The sequence below is a fragment of the Furipterus horrens genome, unplaced genomic scaffold, assembly GCF_987537825.1.
Source record: "Furipterus horrens unplaced genomic scaffold, mFurHor1.1.pri manual_scaffold_4, whole genome shotgun sequence".
NCBI lineage: Eukaryota > Metazoa > Chordata > Mammalia > Chiroptera > Furipteridae > Furipterus > Furipterus horrens.
The window spans coordinates 66953990-66978192 of NW_028327174.1; the positions used below are offsets into that span (position 1 = coordinate 66953990).

The window sequence follows — 24203 nt, forward strand, 5'->3', positions numbered from 1 at the left end:
GTTAACCAGCTGAGCTACCCCTCCAGGGCCTAAGTCTCATAGTTTTTATATGCAAATAACTTCATTAATTAAAAAAAAATGTCAATAGATTCTGATGTTGTTGCTCATAGTTTTTTAATCTTGTGCTTTGAAGTTTGTTTACTTTTTTTTCTCTGGAATGAGGTTCTTGGTTTTGACTGTAGAAGAAATATGCTAGGTTATATTTAATTGGTGAATTTATGCCCACAAGAATGTGACTTCTAAAAAGTTGCAAGTTGCTGTAGTTCTTGCAGATAAGATTGTTTCCTGTTTTCTTTTGTGCATTTAGTACTTTGTATTTTTTCCATGAAGTAGCCTTTCAGTTTGTCCACTTGTATAGTTTGACATTCAGACTGTAATAAGTTCAACTCTACCATCACTAGTGCTTACAAATACCAGTCATTCAAAATGTCAAAATTTGGATTTCACCCAAGAGTTACAAATAATATAAGCTTTTATATGATACATCCAAATACATGTTCTTAGGAGGAAAGGAATAAATAAAATACTGTTCATGGAGTGGTTTTAAACAGTTAGGCTTTAGAATTGCTACATGCCCAAAGTATTTCTCCATTGAATTGCATACTGTATCAGTTCATGAATTGTGTTATAAAAAAAGTAGTTAGGACCTGGCTGGGTGGTTCCATTGATTGAAGTGCCATCCTGTACTCTATGTAGGTTCAATTCTCAGCCAGGGCACATACCTAGGTTGCTGGTTTGATTCCCAGTTGGGGCACAGGCAGTCAGTCTATCAATATTTCTCACATTGATGTCTCCCCTCCCTTCTCCTCCCCTCCCTCTTCCTCTCTTTACTCCTTCCCTCCCTCCCTTTCTCCCCCTTCCTCTCTAAAATCAATTTAAAAAATATCCTTGGGTGAGGATAAAAATAAGTAGTACTGTTGATTTCAATATTACTGAACTTCAAGTTGACAGAAATCAATATAATAGCTTGGAAAAAATGATATATACTCAATTTAGACAATTTTAGATCTTTTAAAAAAAAGATGTTATATATTTAGTTTTAGAGCGAGGAGAAGAAGGAGAGAAAGAGAAGGGAGAGAAATATTGATGTGAGAGAGAAACATTGTTTGGTTACCTCCTGCGTGTCCCCAGCTGGGGACCTGGCTCACAACCCAGGCATGTGCCCCGGCCAGGAATCGAACCAGCGACCTTAAGTTCTGTGAGCAACACCCAACCCATTGAGCCACACCAGTCAGGGTCAATTTTAGATCTTTCTAACATCATGACATAATCTGCTTTACCTCTTTAAATTTTTGTTTATTTTAAAAATAAAATATTTGGTCCCGTCTGGTGTGGCTGAGTTGGTTGGATTGTCATTCTGTACACTGAAAGGTTGCAGGTTTGATTCCTGGTCAGGGCACATACCTAGGTTGCGGGTTCGATCCCTGGTGGGGAGCCTATGAGAGGCAACCAATTGATATCTCTCACATCGATGTTTCTCTATTTCTCTCTCTCATTCTTTTCCCCTCTTCCGCTCTCTAAGAGCAATGAAAAAATGTCCTTGGGTGAGGGTTTTAAAAAAAGGAAAAAAGTACTTGTGCATACTTAGTGTTAAAGTCAAGTGAATATTTCAATGCTTATAAAAACAGCAGTTATCCTCCAAATCCTAATCTTTAGAGGCATTCAGTTTCTTTTTTTTCTTTCTTTCTTTTTATTTTAGCTCTTTGTTCCAATGTGTTCCTTTATTTTTCTAAGTCCAGTTCTGCTTTTTGTTGGCTTTTCTTTTTAGACAGTAGCTACTGATTTCCTTCTAAGAAAAGTGAGGATTTATAACCTTAATCTCTGTACCACATATAAACATTTACACTTGATTTCCTTTCTCTCATCTTTCTTTTATAAGATACCAGGTTTGGGGGTAAATTCTTTATTAACTATTTAAATTATGACTGTGCAAATATGTTTTTTAATTTTATTTAATTTTATTTATTTATTTATTTATTTTTACTGTGTGGTTGCCTCTCACTCGTGCCCCTAACTGGGGACATGACGTGCAACCTAGTAATGTGCCCTGACTGGGAATCGAACCAGCGACACTTGGCTCGCAGGCCGATGCTCAATCCACTGAGCCACGCAGCCAGGGTTTCAAATATTTTTTTTTTCACAGCTTGGTTACAAAATTCTCTATGATAGTATTTTATTTTGTCCAGCTCATTGTTTTCCTAAATAATTATTTGAGTTTAAAATTTTATGTACTTTATGCTGATTGTTAGTTCATTTGTATTTCTCTGACAGATCTAAAATGCTTTTGAATATTATTGGACACAATCAAGTACTCCATTTTTTTTCTTCTATGCCTTCTGAATCCTGTTTAGAATGCAGATTTTCACATAATTCTTCCTGTTTTTTCAGTATGACATTTTGACTTTCTTTCATTTGTGACTTGTGTTCCTAAGATCGGGGTCTCTGGTACACTCTCTACAGAGGTGCACCTCTGGACTTTAATAAAAGATGGTCATAAGGTTGGTTTTCAGGGTGAAGCCACTAAAATGAACTTCCAACCAGTCATCTGGTTTCCAGACCTTTCCTGTGTTTTTGTTTTGTTTTGTTTTTTTTTTTTAAAGTATATTTTATTGATTATGTTGTTACAGTAGTTCCAATTTTTTTCCCCTTTACTCCCCTCCACCCAGTATCTCCCTCCCCCAGCATCTCCCCCCAAGTCCGTACCCATGGTTCGTAAAAAATAACTATCCCTCCCTCTCAGATATTAAGACCCTTTGTAATCTTGTAAAGGACAATGGGCGAAGGTCTCAAGCTCCTCTAGCTGCTTCAAGCTGGACATGGTCGTCGTCCTACCTACCCTTGGGTCCAGAAATCCCTAATAATAGTGGGGGTGTGGAGGGGAGGGTGGCCTTCCCACATGGGGAAGGATTGTGCAGACTCCAGGTCAGTTGGCTGTCTCCGGACAACGGCGTGCTTGGTTTAGCAGGTTGGCATCCTTGTTGTGTTCTGGGGGGAACAGATTTGGCAAAAAGGGTTAAAAAGCATCATTCAATCCATAACTACTAGGTGACAAAAGGCAAGGATTAATTTTTCAATGTTCCACATTAGGAGAAAAAAAAAAGGGGGGGGGCTTCTTTGGAGGAAGGTGTGCTAGGCACATCTCGCCTGTCCAAAACCCTTTTGCCCATTATATTTAGTTTGGGCTGAGGGAAATAGTTTATGTTTCCCCCTTCTCAGACCTCTGGGCCCTTTCTGTCCAAGCCATTAGGATAGAAAAGAGAATTCAGTTTTAAAGTGAAGCCCACAGACCACCCTATTCTTCATCAACCCAGCCATTTAGTTCAGCCAAACCGTTGAGTCTCAGGAGGCAGCGCTGCAGAGAGGATTAAGTGAGCCTTTTGCGTACAGACAATCACTGAGGTAATGCGGTCATAGGCTTATGCCCTTTGAAAACAGAAAACACATGTTAATTTATGTAACATAGCCAACAAACAAGTCTCTAAATCTGTAAGACTGTCTTATTGGGAAGACATCCAGTTGCAAGGCACTTGACATTCTACTTGCCTGCAACTTGAATCTCTTTGGTGATATCACAGATATGGTTTAATTTTCAAGTGAAACCATTTTTTAAGTGAGAAGAAACTTTTAAGACGGTTAGCTGCCCTACTTTACAGTCTGCCACTGATCATTGTGATTTTCCTTGAATAATGATTTTTCTCCCTAAGATTACTCTCCTTGTCTTTAAAGGGGCTACATTAAGTCCATTTTTAATTTATCCTGTTCGTTTGCATAAACATAACAAGAGCAGCAAATGATCACTTATGATCTTTAGTTCTGTTTTGCTGGAACTTACCCAAGGAACATTTAGGGTGGCCCTCAGTCTGCTCTTCAGGGCACAGAAGCTGGGCCACATACCTGGCATTCATCCTTGCCTGTACACACCTGTCCTTTCCAAGTCTTTCTGGTTTTCCATTGTGCCTTAAGGTCCCTTCTAGCCATCTTTCAGGAAAACAACCTTCATTCTTTCCCTGGAGAGATTGCTGTGGACCGCACAACCAACCATGGCAGCAGGCCTTTTATTTCGCGGGCTTTTATTACCTTTGAAAGTCATTCCCAGTCATTCCCATGCCCATTTGCTTGAAATACTTTTTTCCATCCCTTTACTTTCAGTCTGTGTAGATCTTTTGTTCTAAGGTGGGTCTCTTGTAGACAGCATATATGTGGGTCATTCTTTCTAATCCATTCAGCTACCCTATGTCTTTTAATTGGAGCATTTAATGCATTTACATTTAAGGTTATTACCGATAAGTACTTATTCACTGTCATTTTTCCCCTTTGTACTTGTGTTCTTCTCTGTCTCTCTCTGTTTCTTTATCTTCTTAGAGCAGACCCTTTAGCATCTCTTGCATTGCTGGTTTGGTGGAGATGTATTCTTTTAGCCTTCTTTTGTCTTGGAAGCTCCTTATTTCACCCTCCATTTTGAATGAGAGTTTTGCTGGGTATAGTATTCTAGGTTGTAGACCTTTGTTTTTCATTGCTTGGAATATTTTTTGCCATTCCCTTCTGGCTTGTAGTGTTTCTGCTGAGAAATCTGATGATAGCCTTATTGGAGTACCCTTGTATGTTATTAGTTGTTTTTCTCTTGCTGCTTTTAGGATCCTCTCTTTGTCTTTGAATGTTGCCATTTTAATTATGATGTGTCTTGAGGTGGGCCTGTTGGGGTTCATCTTCATTGGGACCCTCTGTGCTTCCTGGACTTGCGTGACTCTTTCTCTCGTCATGTTAGGGAAGTTTTCTGTCATTAGTTTTTCAAAGAGGTTTTCTATCCCTTGCTCTTCTTCTTCTCCTTCTGGAATTCCTATGATACGGATATTATTACGTTTCATGTTGTCCTGCAGCTGTCTTAGAACCTCTTCAGTCTTGTTCAGTCTTTTTTCATTTTGTTGCATTGTCTGGGAGTTTTTGTGTAGGTTGTCCTCCAGCTCGCTGATCCGATCTTCTGCTTCCTCTAGCCTGCTTTTAATTCCTTCTACTGTGTTCTTCAATTCAGAGATCGTATTCTTCATTTCCTCCTGGCTCTTATTGATAGCTTCTATGTCCTTTTTCATGCTCACGTAATTTTCTGTGAGTTCCTTGTAGTTTTTCTGGAGTTCTTTGAAGTTTCCGCTGAGCTCATTCAGCTTCTCCATAATCCATGTTTTGAATTCCATATCTGATAGTTCGCTCCCCTCTATTTCATTTAGCACTCTTTCTGGGGATTCTACCTTTCCTTTTGATGGGAGGTTGTTTCTCTGTCTCCCCATTTTTTTGACTCCTATTGTTTGTTGGTGCTTCCTAGAATGATCTGCACTTCCTGGATCTGCCTCTGGTGGCGTCAGATCATGTACCAGTCTGGCCCTAGGCAGCCTGTTGGAGACTTCCAGGGATCTACTGCTGTTGTCTGTCTTCTTTGATTGTTAATCTGCTCAATCTGTGATTAGCTGTCAGGCTTAAGGACTGTGGGTGTGGCAGCTTAATTCCCGTCGGCAGGGCTTTTGCTTCCCCTCAGGCTGACGCCACTTGGAGGGGAATGGTCTACCCGCAGTACTGGGGATGAGTCAGCACTGGGACCCAGTCGGCTGCTCCTCCAGTTCTTCCCTCAAAGCCACCGTGCCAAACTCTCCCCAAGTGTCTCCAGTCCTCTCTGCCTTCCCTCTGCTTGAGCCCAGGGTAAGTGGTGGCCAAAATATTTTCGTATGTGATCCACTTAAGAGCTCTTTTTCTCCTGCTGTTTCTCTCCGGCTAGCAAGAAACCCTGTGGCTTTTCGCTTTTCACAGCTGATACTGTTTTACTTTCCACTCTGTTGCTGTAGGCTGGGAAGCCCAGCTGGGGGTTTAGACCCTGCCCTTCTCAGGGGGAATCCCCGGCTGCTGAGCTGTTTCTCAGTCCCTTCAGCTGCCACCCATGTGAGCCCAGCCAGCCCTTCCGCGTCTCCGCACTCCCTACCGGTCACGTTGTGATGTAGCGGCCTTTTCTGTCTCTCCGTGGTTATAAGACTTCTTTCCAGCTAGTGTTCGTTGGTTGTTCCAGATGATTTCTCCAAAATTAAGTTGTAAACCCAGACTGGTCCTGGGAGGAGGTTAGTGTAGCTTCCATTTACTCCTCCGCCATCTTGGATCTCCCTTTCCTGTGTTTTTGTGTTCATCATGTTTCTAATAGCTGAATCTCTCCAGAATGGGTCAATGCTGTTGCTGCTGCTGCTGCTTTTTTTAAAATTGTGGTAACATAGTGAAATATATATAACATGAAGGTAACAATTTTAAAGTGTACAATTCAGTGACATTAAATAGATTCACGCTATTGTGTAACCATTACTCACTATCCATCAGTCTCCAGAATTTTCACATCGTCCCAAACTGAAACTCTGTACCTATTAAACTATAACTGTCCAACCATCCCCATGCCCCTCCCTCCGCCCCCCACCAGCCTTTGGCCACTATTACATATTCTACTTTCTGTGTATCAGCTTGCTTCTTGATGGCTTCTTCATCTCAGGTTTTGGTTTCACCTTTTTGGTCTTGTTAGGTTAGTTGCCACTTTTCTCCCTTTCTAGCTTCCCAAATATTATTGACTTCTGTCATTTGCTGTTATGTCTTTCCCCATTCTTTGTATCCCTATGGATTTTATACTTCTAGAACAACTAACTTTTTAAGGTGAGGTATCAGGAAAGAGTCAAAGTTAGGTATACTTAACTGAAGACCTGCTTCCCCGCTACATTTCTTACTATTTTTTAAATTTGGGATTTCTTAAATTAGGAATTTAGATACAGGTATTCCAAACAAATAATGGCAATTGCATAGCTATTTTGCCTATAAAGTTAAGCTTGATAGGTGGGCACCTTTTTTTCACTGGTTCCCATTGTATTGTCAGGGGTTTGATTTCTGAGACCTATTGTAACCCAGTAGTCCTCTCTCCTCTCCCACTAGCAAACCTAAGATGGTGCCACTGCTTCCAGACATGTTCTGTGCTACTGCAGCAGTTTTCATAGCAGTGAGAACCTGGCCCTTACATGCTATGGGAAGTGACTTGGCAATAAATTTCTGTAAGTTTGTTAGTCAAGGTACAGTTGAAGTAACTCCTCCTCTGTGCAACTTCTCTGACTGCCCTGGGCAAAGTTAATTACTCCTTCTGTGACATGACACCCGTGAACATTCTATTTTATTCTGTTGCATTAGATCGATCTACCTTGGATATCTATAGTATATAATCTGTCTTGATTGTTTTTTCTTAGACTTAGTGTTTCTGAACATTTGGAGAACATTCTAATAGTTTTTGGTCCACAATAGGTAATGAATAATTATTTACTAAATGAATAATTCATTTGGATTGATTGAATTTTCTCGGGCCTTCATCACCAGTGTCCACTGAAAGCAGTGCCAGAAACTGTTAAATGCTTTTTGCTTGTTACTGGGAGTCAGTTTTGTGTAGTGAGTTGAAGTGTGGCCAGGATGTCATGGTTCAAAAAACTAGCAAGTTTCTTAGCCTCTCTGTGCTTCAGTTTTTTTTTTTACCTATAAAAGAGAGATAATAGTAATAGCTACCATGTAATGTGAGGATTAAATTAATATATCTGAAGTACAAGATCAATGCCTGGCTTATTGTTTTGTGGTGTACCTTTTTCATCTTTATGGGGACCTTGCCTTCTATAATAGCAGTAGAACCTGATTATAATAGATGATGATTTTTGATAGAAAAATAGAAGTAAAATGACAAATCTAGCTATTATTAAAATAGTAAACTTCTGGTCAAGATGGAGGCATAGGTAAATATAGCTTGCCTTCTTGCACAACTACATCAATATTACAACTATGTAAACTATAGAACAACCATCATTCAGAACTGTCAGAAATTAGGCTGAATGTAAGTTCTACAACTATGGAATTAAAGAAGAAACCACATCAAGACTGGTAGGAGGGATGGAGACTTGGAACAGGTTGGTCTCACACCCATGCGTGATAGATAAAATTTGGGAGGGATATCTCAGGAGCAAGGGGTCTCCCAGCCCCACACCAGGCCCGCAGCACAGGGTTCCAGTGCCAGGAAGATAAGTTCCCATAACTCCTGGCTGTAAAAAACTAGCAGAGATTGAGGCTTTGGAAGACAGAAACTGTTGGAATCCCAGGCAGTTCCTCTTAAAGGGCCCATGCACAAACTTACATGGACTCAATTCCCTCTGAGCTCCCTCTGGTGCAGCAGATTGAAAGTCATCAGAGACATACAGGGAGAAACTGAATTGTCTGGCATTAGGGTGAGAGCTAGAGGGCAGCTTTTTTCCAGACAGAGGCCATTGTTCCTTTTCTAAGCCCTCCTGCCCCCAGAGCCACAAAGCCAGACAGGTGGGCACCATATCTGAGACTCCATCAACCTGACTCACACTGTTTACCATACCCTGGTGATTCCTTGAGGCCCTGACCCTCCCAGCTTTCAGGTCTGTTTCCAGTGATTTTTCCATAAGAATGACTTGGCCTGGGCCTGTGTTTCCAATTTTCCTAAATTCTCTCAAAGAAGCAGGACATGACTTCAGCAAGTCTGGTACCCCTTGCCAAGTCACCCCAGGCCAGCATTAGCAGCAGCCAGCCTTGTTTAAAAGCTTAGCATCACCTAGGCACCTCCAAACCAAGTACAAGTAGCAGCCATCTACAGATTGCTTTGTGGTTTATGCTATGTGACCCCAGACAGAACACAGGTTGTGGCCGACCTTGGATGTGCCAACATAATTCAAGGCTCAACTACATGGTGGCCGCACTTAAAGACGCAGTGTGGGTAATAAGGGAGGCTGTGCCACTAGGCCCTACAGGACACCTGCTACATTAGGCCACTATATCAAGCCTAAAAGACATAGCAGCTCTACCTAATACATAGGAACAAACACAGGAGGGCTGCCAAAATAAGGAGACAAAGAAACTGGACCCAAATATAAAAACAGAACAAAACTTCAGTAAAAGAACTAAACAAAATGGAGATAAGCAATCTACTAGATGCAGAGTTCAAAACACTGGTTATAAGGATGCTCAAAGAACTTAGTGAGGACCCCAAGAGCATAAAAAAAATATATTCAGAAACAAAGGATACACTAATTGAAATAAAGAACAATTTACAGGGAATCAACAGTAGAGTATATAAAGCTGAGAATCAAATCAGCAATTTCGAACATAAGGAAGCAAAAAACCAAGCAGAAGAGTAAGAAGAAAAAAAATCTTAAAAAAGGAGGAAAGTATAAGGAGCCTGTTGGGGCAACTTCAAGTATACCAACATTTGCATCATGGGAGTGCTGGAAGGCTGAGAGAGAGCAAGAAATTTGAAACCTATTTGAAAAAATAATGACAGAAAACTTTCTAACTTGGTTAAGAAAATATCATGCAAGTCCACAAAGTGCAGAGAGCCCCAACCAAGATGAACCCAAAGAGGCCCACACTGAGACACATCATAATTAAAATGCTAAAGGTTAAATGCAAAGAGAGAATCTTTAAAGCATCAAGAGGAAAGCAGATAATTATCTATAAGGGAGCTGCATGAGACTGTCAGCTGATTTCTTAAAAGAAACTTTGCAGGGTAGAAGGGATGGGCAATAAATATTCAGAGTGATGAAAAACAAGGACCTACAACCAAGATTATTCTATCCAGCAAAACTATTTATTTAGAGTCAAAGGACAGGTAAAGAGCTTCCCAGACTAGAAAAACCACCAAACCAGCATTATTTGAAATGTGAAAGTGTCTTTCCTAAGAAGGGGAAGAAGGTCAAAACTGTGAACAAGAAAATGGAAATAAATACATATATATCAACAATTGAATCTAAAAATTAAAATAAACAAGCAGAAGAGAAAAAGAATCATAAACAGAGAATGTTTTGATGGTTGTCAGATGGGAGGGTGGTTGGAAGGATGGGTGAGAAAGGTGAAGGGATTAAGAAGTATAAATTGGTAGTTACAGAAATAGTCATAGTCCATCACAGAGGGAATACAGTAGTCAAAGAATATATATGCGTGACCCATGGACGTGGACACAGTATGGTGGTTGCCTGAGCAAGTGGGGTGGTGGGGGCAGAGGAGGAAAAATTTGGACAACTGTAACAGCATAAACAATAAAATATAATTTAAAAAAATATTTAGCTCTTTGTCCTGATGAGTTGGCTGAGTTGTTTGGGCCTTGTCCTTCAAAGTAGAAGGTCACTGGTTTGATTCCTTACCAGGGCGCACGCCTGGGTTATGGGCTGGGTCCCCAGTCCAGGTGCATATGAGAGGCAACTGAGGGGTGTTTCTTCCCCTCTCTTTCTATCTCCCTTCTCCCTTCTCTAAAAATAAATAAAATCTTTTAAAAAGTAAATAAAATATTTAGCTCTTTGAATTTTATATGTGAACATGTTCTTAATGAGCGCCATGGGCAATAACAGATTATGGCATTTAGACAACAACTTAAGTTGGGAGAAATAATGTAATCAATTTGTTGTACATCTACTAAAATACTATATTCTTTAAATATAAGATATCCATACTCTTTTAAACATAAGGAAATATATTGAATGGCAGGGTCAATTTTTATGCTTTTCTCTCTCTAAAAAGAGTTTTATGCAGCCCATTAATGAACTTGATATTTGGCATGATTGTGGACTTCTAACTTGGGAGAATTTCATTCTATTTAATTCTCCCTTCAGACACTATGCTGAGGGAAGAGAAATCTTCATTCATTCAGCAGTTCTTGAACACTTGCTCATGTACCTTGCCATTCTGGATACAAGGGAGAATAAGGCATGGTTGTTTCTTTTGAGGAACCATCATCCCTTCATCATTTCAGTAATATTAAAATCAGATGTTCTGGCAGAATGTATTCACAACTCTTTGACCCAGAATTCCATTTATAATACTTTATAAAGGAAATAAAAATGTGCACAGAGATTTATATGTACAAGGTGTTCGTTAAAATATTAATTATAAAAGCAATAAAAATAAGTGGATTTTAGTACATTCATTATATTTTCTAGACTTTCAATTAGACACATGTTATTACTTAAAGAATTAAAATTTTATTTTAAAAAATCTGTTCTGGTGGGTTTACATTGGTGGATGGATAGAGGGTAGGTCAGTTGTTGAAGTCCATGGAAGGAGTGGTAAAGTGTTTGTGCCCTAGTTAGAGCCCCAGTTCTACCACTTACTCTGATGTATGATGCTGGCAAGTTGGTGGTTTAAAATTCTGTAAACCTCAGTTTTTTCTGTATTTAAGTTGGGCATCATAAGTAGCTATGAAGTTTGCTGTTAGGATTAAGTGAAAGAGTATATGTAACCTAGAAATATAAAATAAGAAATAGCTGAGTAAATATTTGAGGCTCTTCTGTTAGGGCTCTTTTTCCTTATACCCATTTTCTCCTTAATAATTTTTCTCCGTACCCTTCCTCTATAGTCAGTCCAAACCAGGAATGTCAATATTCTGTTTGGTCTGACAATCCCCATTGCTTTATAATAACATTCTAGATGTTTCTGATGCATTTGCCAAGCTCCAAAGAGCTGTCTGTCACCTGTTACCTGTGTTGGCCAGTTTTGAAGGAGAGGAAATAGCAGTACTTGTGCCTTGGGGTTGTCACACTTGCTGTAAAACCTTCTTTTACCTCTTTATACACATATTCTCTCCCTGTTCTCTTTTGGGTTGTATATATTTCTTGTTCTTATACCTTATTTTAATAAGAGTTGTTAGCTACTTTTTAAAAAAAAATATATTTTGGCTATTGTTGTTTCATAGCATAAATTCCTCTTCATAATAAGGTAGTAATCCAGTGCTAGCCTTAGGTCCTTTTTAGCCCTTCTGCTTATAGGCCTCTTATAAAATGCAAATATAGCTAATTTGTCAGGCTGACTTGGCCATGCCTCATTTAAAGAAGATTAGATTTTGCGCGACCTTCTTTTTCTCCCCTGAGTAGAAAGCAGCTCCCATTTTTAGTATAAGGTAACCAAATGCAAAAGAACGTCTCCATATAAGGGATTATGTACCTTTAGTGCAGATAGATTATGACCAGAAATTTTTTTTTTGTTAAATGTAATAAACGTATTGGTGGTTTTTAGGTATGTTATGTTCTAAGGGCATGTATTAAATAACAACCAGTAAATTATAATTGGTGATTAATGATATAGCTCTTAGAGCACACAAGCAAAAATTATTTTATTTTTAACACATTTTTGGAATTACATAGAAATGAACTTATGAACACCTTAAAAAGTTCTGCTTTTTTAAAAAATTATTTTTCTGTTACAGTTGTCCCTTTTTTCCTCCTTTGCTCTCCCCTGAAAAGTTTTATTATTTTGATGACTATCTACATTGATAAGTCCAGAGTATTTATAAATAAACAAAAATCAGAGTTTTATTTATATTAATGAGTATTAACAGTTGTATTTTGAAATCACTTGCCTTGAGTTTAAATTATTTTGTTATTTTAAATGCAGGAATTAATATTATATGGTGTTCAATTAACTTTATTTTGACTTAATTTGAAGGAAAAGCTGAAGATGTTTTAATGACATCGCCCAGCTAGAAATCAGAACTAGGCTACTCGGGTAAGTTGCTAACTCAAGGCCTGAACTACTTCTGTCTTATAGCATAGCTCTAATGCATGATTTCAGGAACCATAAAATTCTGTGGACATTTTTTTCCCACGCAAATCTCTGCCAAAATTCAGGGTTGGTTTTTTTATTTGTTTGTTTTTTATTTTACTGGTATTTTTAATGTTAGGTGGATAGTTGACATCAATATACATTACCAGTGCTTGATATTTTTCCTTAAATTTTCATCTGAAAAGACTTATCACTTTTTTTTTTTGCTATATTTGGTTTTGTTTAGATTGTTCTTTTATTCATTAAAACATAGTTTCAACTCTATATGGTGACTTGCTCCTGAGATTTAGAAGAAAATACATTTAACCCCCTAGTTTCACCCTCCCTATAAACTTTGTATCACATTTATGTTGATAAATTAACATCAATTAAATAAATAAACAGGTTGAGCTTTAACATTCTAGACAGTGGAGAAAGCAATACTGAACTATAAAATAGCCGCACAGAGAAATATAGCAGAGGAAGAGGAGTGTGTTCTACATATTGAAAAATCAACCTATGGCAATGCGGCTGTGACTTGCAATGTACTGTTTTAACAGAGAATTGAATAGTTTTGTTACATGGATTCTTCACTGAGTTATTTGTTAAAGCAAATGAGGAATATTTAAGGCCTTTTGTTAATAATGATATATTTTTTTACCTTAACATGACCCTCAAGAGGCAGAGGGAATTTCTTGGTTATAGAACCTCAAGTGAAAAGCTCCTGCTGGGAAGAAAGCTGTAGAGGGTAGTTATAGGCATGTTGGAATAATTTGTAACTTCAATGGTAGTTGCTCTGTGGATAAAGGTGTTTTCCTGTATCATCTCTTCTTTTTCCTGTGTCATCTCTTTTTATGTTCCTTCGAAATAAATTTAAAATTGATTAGATATTTGTCATATTCTAAATTAGGAAAATGATTATTCAAAGTTTATAAAAACAAGTTTTCCAATACTTCATAGGATAAATTTGTTGGTTGAACATGAACAACACCTTACTGTATCTTTGGAGAGATGAAAAATAATCTATTTTCCCTGTGGTGGTGGGGCAGGTGAGAATAAATGTTACCACTACCTGATCTGTCAGTCAGAATTCTTGGTGGCAATAAAAACCAATTCAAACATATCACGTAATGTATTTAAAAGGATATTGGGTACAGCTCAGTGGATCATCAAATTGTTGCAAGGGTTAGAGAACCAGATTTAGGACTAAACAGCCAGAAACAAAGCCCCAGATCACATTGCACAATGATTCCCTCGAGGATACCAGCACCACCTAGAGACAGACAGATGCCATAGCCTGCACCAGTGACTAGCTCTGGATGAGTAAATGCTGCCACATCTGCCCTGGACTTGACCTGGCTACAATTATTCCACCGTTAGTGGAATAATTCCTTCTGGTCTCTACTTTTCTCGTTCACTAGGTGTCCATTTCTAGTCTGGGCTGGGCATGTGTGTTTGGCAGAGCCCTTGTATAGTGCTTGACTTTTTGAAATCATAAGATGGAGGAAGTTCTTAAATTCAAGATATGGAAAACTATTTGCCCTTCTGAAATCATAAACTGGGAAGTTCAGATGCTAGACAGAAAGAATGAAAGATGCTCACTGCATCTGATGTTTTAGATGTAATATGTGTTGAGCCTTCACTATGTGGTAGGCACTATGCTAAGTGTCTTACAAGCATTATCACACATCATCCCTACAACATTAGACATAAGGTAATAGGCCGAGAGAGTAAGTAACCTACCCTAGATCACAGTGCAGAGCTGGGACACAAACTCAGAGCAATGATTCCAAAGACTTTGCTCATAACCTCTCTATTAAACTGTATTAAATTTTCCCCCTTATATATTTAGTTCAAAATCCTATAAATGAATGTTTTAGGTAGACTCTACTAAGTTTATTATATGTATGGTGTGTGTATATATTTAGGCATTTTAAATGAGGTTGAAAATTTGTGGCTTTAATTTTATCTATTTACAGCTAATTGAATAATTTCTCATTTTGTGATTTACTGTAATTCAATTTGTCACAAACTGATAAAATTCTGTCTGTCTGAGTATCAGTGTTTGGAAACCAGTTATTGAGTATAAGAGACAGGTCAACAAGACGGAGGGGCTGTAGAGTGACCAAGACCCAGGCAGGGAGGTAGAAACATCCTGCATGTGTGCACACAGGAGGGGGAGGGGGAGGCAGAGACAGATAGTTGCATATTGAAGGAATGGGAACGCATTTTACAAAGTGGTGGTCTCTTTTTTTTTTTTTTCCTCCTATTTTTTTTATTATTGATTATGCTGTTACAGTTGTCCCAACTTCTTTCCCTCCTGCTCCCGCCTCTCTCCAGTTGCCCCCTCTTTTAGTCCATGCCCATTGGTTGTGCATATAGTTCTTCTCAACATCTTCCTGTCTACTCCACTCCCTCCTACTATGCTTCTTAATTCCTGTACCATCTTCCTCCCTTACCCCACTACCCCCTCCCCACTGACCTCCCTCCAATATGTTCCCAGTACCTATAATTCTTTTCCCCCTCTCATTGCCTACTTAGTTTGCCTTTGTTTCAGTTCCCTAGCTTCTGCTGTTGGTTGTTCTGATACAGTTTTCATTTTAATGTTCATAGTTTTGATCCTCCTTCTTCTAAACAAGTCCCTTTAACATTTCATATAACAGTGGTTTGGATCTAATAAACTCCTTCAGTTTTACTTTGTCCTGGAAACACTTTCTCTGCCCTTCTATCCTGAATGACAGCTTCGCTGGGTAGAGTAATCGTGGTTGTAGGTTTTTGCTTTTCATTACTTTGAATATTTCTTGCCTGTCTCTTCTTGCCTGTAGAGTCTCCTTTGAAAAATCCGCTGATAGTCTAATTGAGACCCCTTTGTATATAATTCTCTTCTTCTCTCTTGCTGCTTTTAAGATTCTCTCTTTATCCTTAAATTGGACATTTTGATTATAAAGTGTCTTGGTGTGGTTCTCCCTGGGTCCAGTTTTTTTGGCACTCTCTGTGCTTCCTGGACCTGTAAGTTCATTTCCTTCCCGAAGTTAGGGAAGTTCTGCTTCATTATTTTTTCACATAATTTTTCAATTTCTAGTTCTTCTTCTTCACCCTCTGGCAATCCTATAATTCAAATATTCCTTTGCTTATAGCTGTCCCAGAGGTTTCTGAGCCTCTCATCATATTTCTCACTTTTTGTTTCTTCTTTCTGCACTAGGCTGACTGTTTGTTCCCTCCCTATGTTCCGATTTGTGGATTTGATCCATGGCTGTCCCTTCCTCACCACTTGTCTTGTATGTTTTTTGTTCATTTCAGCAGGACTAGCCTTCATTCCTTCCCTGTCTTGATTCAGCCCCACTGTTAATTCTGTAAGCTGCCTTATGACTATAGCCCTGAACTGAGCCTCAGAAAGATTCACTATTTGTTCATCAGTCAAAGCTTTTATTTGTTTTTTGGTTAGCTGTGTGATTGGTATTTCAATAATTAATTCTGCCATTCTGACTTTTATTTATCTGTCCTTCTTGGGCGGGGCGCTGTCACACCTTCTACGCTATATTGGGCGGAGCCCCATGTGCTCCTCAAAACCTGGTGACCTTTCTCACCACACTGTGGCGCTTTGCGTGGGGGCGGGGGTCCAAGGTGGATGCCAGCTGTTACCCTCTGCTGAGGAACAGGGCCGCCTCCCAATGGGGTCTGTCTTCCCCAGCATTGGAATCGCGATCCGAGGGATCTGGTCTGCAGCCGGGGCTGGTGCCGGCTCCCAGGCACTTCTCTCCACCCCCCAAATACAGGTGCCTGCTTACCGGGTCCACTGTTCGCTGCTGCGGCTGCTGCCTCCAGCACAGTTCGATCTTTCTCAGCTGCGGGTTCGCACTTCCTACCCCTCCGGATAAGCACCACTTGTTTATGACTTAATATGTTGGACTTCTATGTAGCTTTATTTTCTGGAACTTCTTATTATTTTTCGTTTTGCGGTAGTTGTAATCTTTCTTAGTTGTAGAGGGAGACAGAGCGTGTCAGTCTATGCCTCCATCTTGACCGGAAGTCAGCGGTGTTCTTTTTATCCTTTGTTATTTGTAATGGTTGAAAAACAATGAAACTCCCCTTCTGCTTTAGGAAAGTAATTGAGGCCTTTTTCTTTTAAAGTTAGAATTAATGCTATCTCTAGAGTAAACAGTAAGTTTAAAGCCTCTGTACCAGTTTGTATTTTAAATTGACTTATGTACTTCTATTTGAAAGCTAAAAGAAATTTGTGATATCTAGGGGTAATAAATTTAACTTGGGACATATCCAACTTGGTTTTGGGGGAAAAATCATAATGACAAACTCACATAGTTACTGTGATGTCAACCACGTTAGTGTATTTCTTCATAAATTTCTTCTAAATTATTCTTTCAGTACAGCAACATTTTATAATAATGTTATTTTATTTACTTGTGCCTTCGGAACTAAATGGGCAGCTGTAATTTTTGTTCAGATGAGTAGATCAAGTGCCCTTCCATACTCTTCTAGACTGTCTAAATGTGGGTTGAGTGCTAGAGAAATACTTGATATAAGGTAAATGTCTATGGAATTAAAAGTGATTTGTGTCTTCCTTATTACATTTTTAGCACTGAATATACTATGCTTTTTGTCCTTACCTCCCCATCTGATCTTTCCTAGGATATAAATTTTAATTTGAGAACTCTATTTCTCTATGAATTTTTGTTTTTGGTCCAATGCAGGCTGTATACAAAGGATTTTTGTATAAATCCAATTGATGTTGTATACCCTGCTATTCCATTACTTTACTTGAGTGTTATGCCTCTTTTATGAACTGTTTTAGTGGACTAGCAATCCTCAAATGGGCAATAGTCCTTCTATTAAGCTACCAGGTTGAAAACAGGGATGTTGGCATATACACAGTTTATTATCTTTATGGACATTAGCGAATGATGGATTTAATTAGTCGTCTATAGAAGAAATGCCATGCTGGGCCAGAGCAGTGATCATCTAGCCTAGACGGTACTTAAGAGCTACACCCAAGGAAACAGGTTACTTTTGGAATTCTGTCATTCCTAAGATACCCACGAGCCATTTCTAATTTCCCTTAGCTTAAATACTCAGAGTTCATGCATTCATTTAAATTCTTCTTGTTCTGGTTGCATATGTTATATATGTATTAAGTTAAAATACTTATTATAGATTTGTTGGAATAAATAATTCTGGGGGAAAATAGCACTTGGAATGTGAACTTCAGTTCTTTTATTTCTTATAAGCTGCTTCATTTTCTTCACCTATAAAATATAAAATGATTACATTAGTTTATTTTTTCATACTTTCAAAATTTGATCTCTTATTTTGAATGTGGCCAATTTATGAGGTTTGTCTTTCTCACCCTCCTTCCTAGCATTTTTTTCCTACATACTATTTAAATATAGACTATTAAGTTAGCTCTTTATATATAATGAACGAGAGATGATTATGGAGGGCCACTGAATTCCTTTGAATTATTTGATGGCTGTAACTGAAAGTTTTGTGGATTTGCCCTGGCTGTTGTGGCTTAGTGAATTGAGTGCCATTCTAGTGACCGAAAGGTTGCACATCTGATTCTCAGCCAGGGCACATGCCTGGGTTGTGGGCTAGGTCCCTGGTTGGGGTGTGCAAGAGGCAGCCAATCCATGTGATGTGTTTTTCTCACACATCTCTCACATATCGATGTTTTTCCCCCTTTCTCCCTTCTTTCCCCCTCTCTAAAAATAAATAAATAAAATATTTTAAAAGTTTTGTGGCTTTTAGGAGAAACATTTTTGTAGCTGCAGTTCTAAGAAAACAGGTATTGCTTGTACTGAGTATTTAGGATATGGATTTACTAAAAGTCCTTTTATGAGACACAAATTCTACTTGAAGACATTGGTCATTCTTCTTTTATAACCCAATATTGATTTCAAAACTCTACAGACCAGTCTATTATCTTATTCAGTCTTAGTGATAACACACAAAAGTGTTTTGTTGTTGAGAAAGAAACAAAATCCTGAAGTAAAAAAAAGAAAGGTTGTATTATTTGTAATTGGTATCGGGGGAGAGCATGTCCTTCCATCCCTCCACTTCTTTCCTTCATCCTTAATCATCAGTGCAGTGAATTAGGATTGTGAGGGCGATTTTGTTTTTTTGCTTTTTTTTAATAACAGTTGGTTTACACTGAAAATTCCCAGGACACAAGTACAGGCTTCCCCACTATCTGAAAGTAGTGTTCCTGTAAAAACTGTTGTAAGCTGAACCTTGGCCAGGTAGCTCGGTTGGTTAGAGCATTGTCCCTGTACCCCAAGGTTGTGGATGTGACCCCCAGTAAAGGCACATACAAGAATCAACCAGTGATGCATAAATAAGTGGAACAACAAATCGATGTTTCTCTTTTTCCTTTCCACCCTCTCTGAAATCAATTAAAACAAAACAAAAAAACCCTTTGTAAGCTGAAATGATGTAAAGCGAGGAAGCAATTACCATTAATTTATATGAAAATTTTTGTGTGTGTTTCCTGACCCCCAAAATATCCTACCAAATCATATCAAGTAATGCATAGAACCAAAATAACATGGACATATAGTAAAAGCAGGACCGATATAAATATACACCATGCTTTGTGCACCCATCAATACACCCAGTCAAGAGACTTTCCATTTTTTCCATTTTATCCATTGCTGAATGCTGGCTAAAAGAAACCACCTCACTACTAGCAGAACCAATAGTAACTCCAGCAGCTTTCAAGATTCTTTCTGTGTAAATAGTAGGAATGGTAGATGCAGGCAATGAGCTTGGTGGTGCCGCTCTGGCTGTTTGGGGTATACACTCACTGCCTCTATGAGGGCTCACTGCAAACAAACGTTGAACACTATTTTTGCTTTTAGCCTTTTTTTCATAAAAGTAGAAGTCCTCTTTGATTTCTTTCAGTTAGCAAAAACGTTACAGCAGGTCCTTGAATGATGTTGTTTCATTCAGCATCATTTTGTTATAACATTGAGGAGATGCTTTAGGAACTTAACTCTTGTTTATATCCTTTAGCCTTTGGTAAAATCGATTTTGTTATATGTTGTTTTGCCACAGTCCCAAGATTCTATACACAGTGTTAAGTGAAGACTTACTGTACTCAAGTAGGTCTTTCATAAAAGTGAAGTGTAACACAGACTTTCAAAAAGCAGGGGATACTACCCCTGGCTGCTGTGCCTCAGTGGATTGAGCATTGGCCTGCGAGTCAAGTGTCGTTGGTTGGATTCCCAGTCAGGGCACATGACTAGGTTGCATGTCAGGTCCCCAGCTGGGGACGCAAGTGAGAGGCAGCCATACAAATAATGTTTCTCTCCCTCTCTTTCTCCTTTTCCCTCTCTCTAAAAAAAAATAAACAAATTAATTAATTTTTTTTTTTTAAAAGCAGGGGATACTTAGAAGGCTAGCGTATGTATGTATTTAGACCTTTGAGAAACTTTAAACCATCAATTTGTTGAGTTTCTCCTCTACAGAACGAAAGTTATTTAAATAACATGTGTTTAGTCATTGGATATAATTTCTTCCAAGGAATTCTCACTTTCTCCAAATAACTGAGGACCCCTTTAGCGTAGCAAGGCCACACTTCCTGGTAGTATGCGTCTTCATAGTTAAGTAATTGTCTTTTTATTTTATAATAAGGATGTTACTTTTACTGTGTGGTAGGCAGTGTGTGCATCTTATAATAACCAATAAGCTTACAATTTAGAAAGAAAATACTGCTATAAAATGTTTTCTGATAATGACGTTAAAAATCAGATTCTGTTGAGTGTAAAGAACTGACTCTAATAAGTGTTATTACGTACTGTCAGGAACTAATGTGTTGCACATGAAAGAGTTTTCCAGAAAGGAAAAGTTAGTAATCATAACTTTAGTAACTTTGCTGTTAATTTTTAAAAATTTATTTTTAGAGAGGGGAAGGGAGAGAGAAAAAGAGAGAGAGAAACAGCCCGTGTGAGAAACAGATAGGTTGCCTCTTGCACACCCCAAACTGTTGGCCCACAACCCAGGTATGAACTGGCGATCTTTCCATTTGTGGGACAGCGCCCAACCCACTGAGCCACACCAGTGACAGCAATTTTGCTGTAAATTTTAATAAATTCATGGAATATTTTAATCTGTGTATTTATTTATATCTATTATGAAGAGAGAGGGAGAAGTATTTCAAACATCCAGGAAAACTACAGAAACTATTTTGATGAATAATTATGTTCCTACTCTATTAAATCTTAACATTTCTTTCCTAACTTCTCAATGTATAATGAAATAGCCATCACTTAGAGATGATTAGTTTAATTGTGGATGAATACTAATTAGTAAACTGTGCTCTGCCTTGCTTACTCTTACTCAGTTCACCTAGATCTAAATATAACACATTCTTCTGATTCACCCCATAACGCCACAGTTTTCTTATTAATGTATAACAGTAAACCTTCCCCTTTTGCCCTTTTATCTAAAGCAACTTTGGAAGAATGGAACAAGTTTCTTAAATGAGAAGCCTGGATTTATGTTACTCTCATGGAGCAAATGTGATATTTATGATGAATAATTTTATTCCGGTTTACTGCAGATTATAATAGTGAAAAAGAAAGACAGATTTTGCATTGTGGTGCTGTCTCTTTCTGGTTTGGACTTGATATTTAACCACCATATGTGCTTTGTTAATACCTTTCCCATAGGGACGTTCTCAGAATTGTGAGCTAATATAAATATCTGGCACACAGAAGTTGCTCAATAAAGGTTACTTTAAAATCAGTAGCCTTCTTTCACGTGATTGGACCTGTTCAAGTCTGATTCCCAAATGAGCAGGGGCATTTCTGCAAAAAATATTCAAGGGAACCCCATCCTCCTCCCCCCCGCAAACAAAGCAGATTTTAACATTCGTCGTCGTCGGCAGCCATCCGTCTCGAGAGACGATGGTGTAGCTTCTTAAGAGTCTATCTGCACCGTCGAGAATGGCTGTGCAGTCCGACTCGGGAGTGACACGGTATCTGTCTCCTCCCGTGTTGAATCGACATCTTGCGATGAAGCTACAGAGCCTGGGCAGGGTGATATGGAGGGTCTGCTGTTGCCCATGCAGCAGACCCAGATTTTAACATTAAATTTCATCATTCCATTCTTAGAACCCTTACTGATTGTTTTCATTGTACTGTTGGTTTATTTTGTACTGAGGTCTGATAGGCACATAACAAGTGCTTTGTGAACCTTAAACTAAGTGAAAATAAATTGTTCAGATGAAAGGTATGTGGATAAGTCAGTTTGGGGGCAATTCTAGAGTGCTCTTGCCAGAACTGGTATCTTTGTTTTGATCTTCAGACTATTAAATGTGATCACTGAGTCATACCTGCTGTTTTCTCTGTCCCCTGGCTGTCTCTCTTAAGACCCTGAAGCTTGCCAGCCATAGGGTGTTTAAAACAGAGTAGGCCTTAACCCAGTGGGAGTTTGTTTATTCAAAGAAAAATAATTAAGTTCAAACATCCCAACCATGTCATAGCTTGTCTAGTAATGTTATAGAGTTTGTGAGTTCTTTTCTGGGGGTCATGGTGCCTGAAGGTAACAGATACATTTGAAAGTAAACTTTTCCTGAGATTACTTGGAACTTTATCATGTAATCTCTAACAGAAATCCTTGAAAGAGTGGGAGGAAAGGGAATACCATTTATTTTGCTAGTTGTTTTTTAATGGGACCCATTTAATTCAAATCTTTAACCCTCTTCTTTCTAGTGTTATGATACAGATGATTTAAAAACAAGAGAAAACAAAAAACCCCACGATATGGTGGCTCTATCTTCATTAACTTTTTGAAGTTGGGGCCGTAGAATCTAAAATCTCTTTAAAAGGACAGTATAATTCTATAGATGTATAGACACAAAGATAATGACAATTGATGACTTTTGTGTTTCAAATGATTGTCATTTTGGAAATGTCTGACTGATTACTCCTAGCATAGTCTCTCCCACATAAGAACATCTGAGCCAGAGGTTTGGGGCTTCCCTAAGGTACCAGGGTGTATCTTGTTGATGAGGTAACTTGTAAAGACTGGATCCTAAGGGAAGTGGAGGAGGAATAAGCCAGAGAGTTATCTTACTGTCTTTGGCAGAGGGAAAAACAAAGCCTGAGGCCCTGAGAACATGCCTGATGTGTTTAAGGATATAAAAGAGACCAGTGTGGCTAGAATGAAGTGAACAACAGGGAGAGTGGTGGGAAATGAGGTTAGAGAGATGGGGAAGGGAAATGTCAGAGCATGGTCCTATGTCTTTATAAGGACTTTGCCTTTTAGACTAGTGAGGTGGACTCAGTTAGAGGGTCGAGCAGAAGAATGATCTGACTTTCTTTTTGAAAAGGACTAATCTGACTAATTTGTTGAGGTGAGCAAGGGAAGGGGAGGCTGGGAGATCAGATAGGAAACTACTGTAGCAATGCAGATGAGAAGTTAGGTGGCTTAGACCATGGTGGTAATATTGTAGATACCATTTGAAACTGGAGCTCTTAGGATGAACCTTAATGGTTATTCATGAATACTTACGCACATATCTGGCTGACATATTTTTAATGATGTTAAGATTAATCACTAGGTTCAGGGTTTTTTTGGTTTTTTGTTTTTAAATTTTATGTATTTATTTTTAGAGAGAGGGGAAGGGAGGGAGAAAGAGGAGAGTGCCGGCAACTGGGGACCTGGCCCGCAACCCAGGCATGTACCCTGACTGGGAATCGAACCGGCGACCCTTTGATTCACAAGCTGGTGCTCAATCCACAGTGCCATACCAGCTAGGGCTGGGTTCAAGTTTTGTCAACCTGATTTATCCATTATAAAATTTGCCATCAGCCTTTTACCTCAATGGTTTTAATAACCATTGATCACTTTTAAATATCCATTATTTCATTAGGGGTTACAAAATGGTGATTTTCTAATCCTATCGTTCCTTCTACATTTAATTTTGGAATCCTGTAAAAAAGAGCTTTCATTTATTGACTGCTTGATTACCCTGGGATATTTTTCATAAATGCCTGATAATTCCCCTTTATCGATTTTCAGATGATAAGTTACGGCTCTAACAACTTCCAAAGATGACCATGAGTTTTTTAATATGTTAATGTTTCAGTCAGTGGTAGTCATTATTTTTTTGAGATTCAAAATGTCAGTATCATTTGATGTTGGTCTTAAAAGTAAAAACTATAAGGTATATTCTGAGAAGTCTTCCATTTCTGTCTCTTCTACTCTGTTTTCTCTTTTCTCTGTAGATAACTCTTTAAAAATGATTTGGTTTATTCTTTCCATTGCTTCTTTTTGAAAGAAAAAAAGCAAGTCTGTATTAACATTTGTATTTCCCTATTTTTTACAAAAAGAGTAGCATTTTGTGGAATACAAGTTTAGGTACAGTGCTGAAAAGTAGGGAACTCCTGGGTTCCTTGAGGGTTATTTTTGAGACCTGTCAACTTTTCACTCCTTATGAAAGATTTTCTCTTACATTTTAGCTGTCTTCACAACGAGCACCTCAAAGAACACACATATTTAAAAAAGAAAAAGACCCTCACACCATTTGGCAGTTTTAGCAAAATTGCATATGTAGCAATTCCCCTTCCAGGAGTCTTTCCCAAAAGTTG

General features: G+C 38.5%; 1 protein-coding gene across 1 annotated transcript in view; it reads left to right on the forward strand.

Annotated features, from left to right (window-relative positions):
* FRS2 (fibroblast growth factor receptor substrate 2) overlaps positions 1 to 24203 on the forward strand; it is a 131112-nt gene that overhangs the window by 34529 nt on the left and 72380 nt on the right. The window lies entirely within an intron of this gene.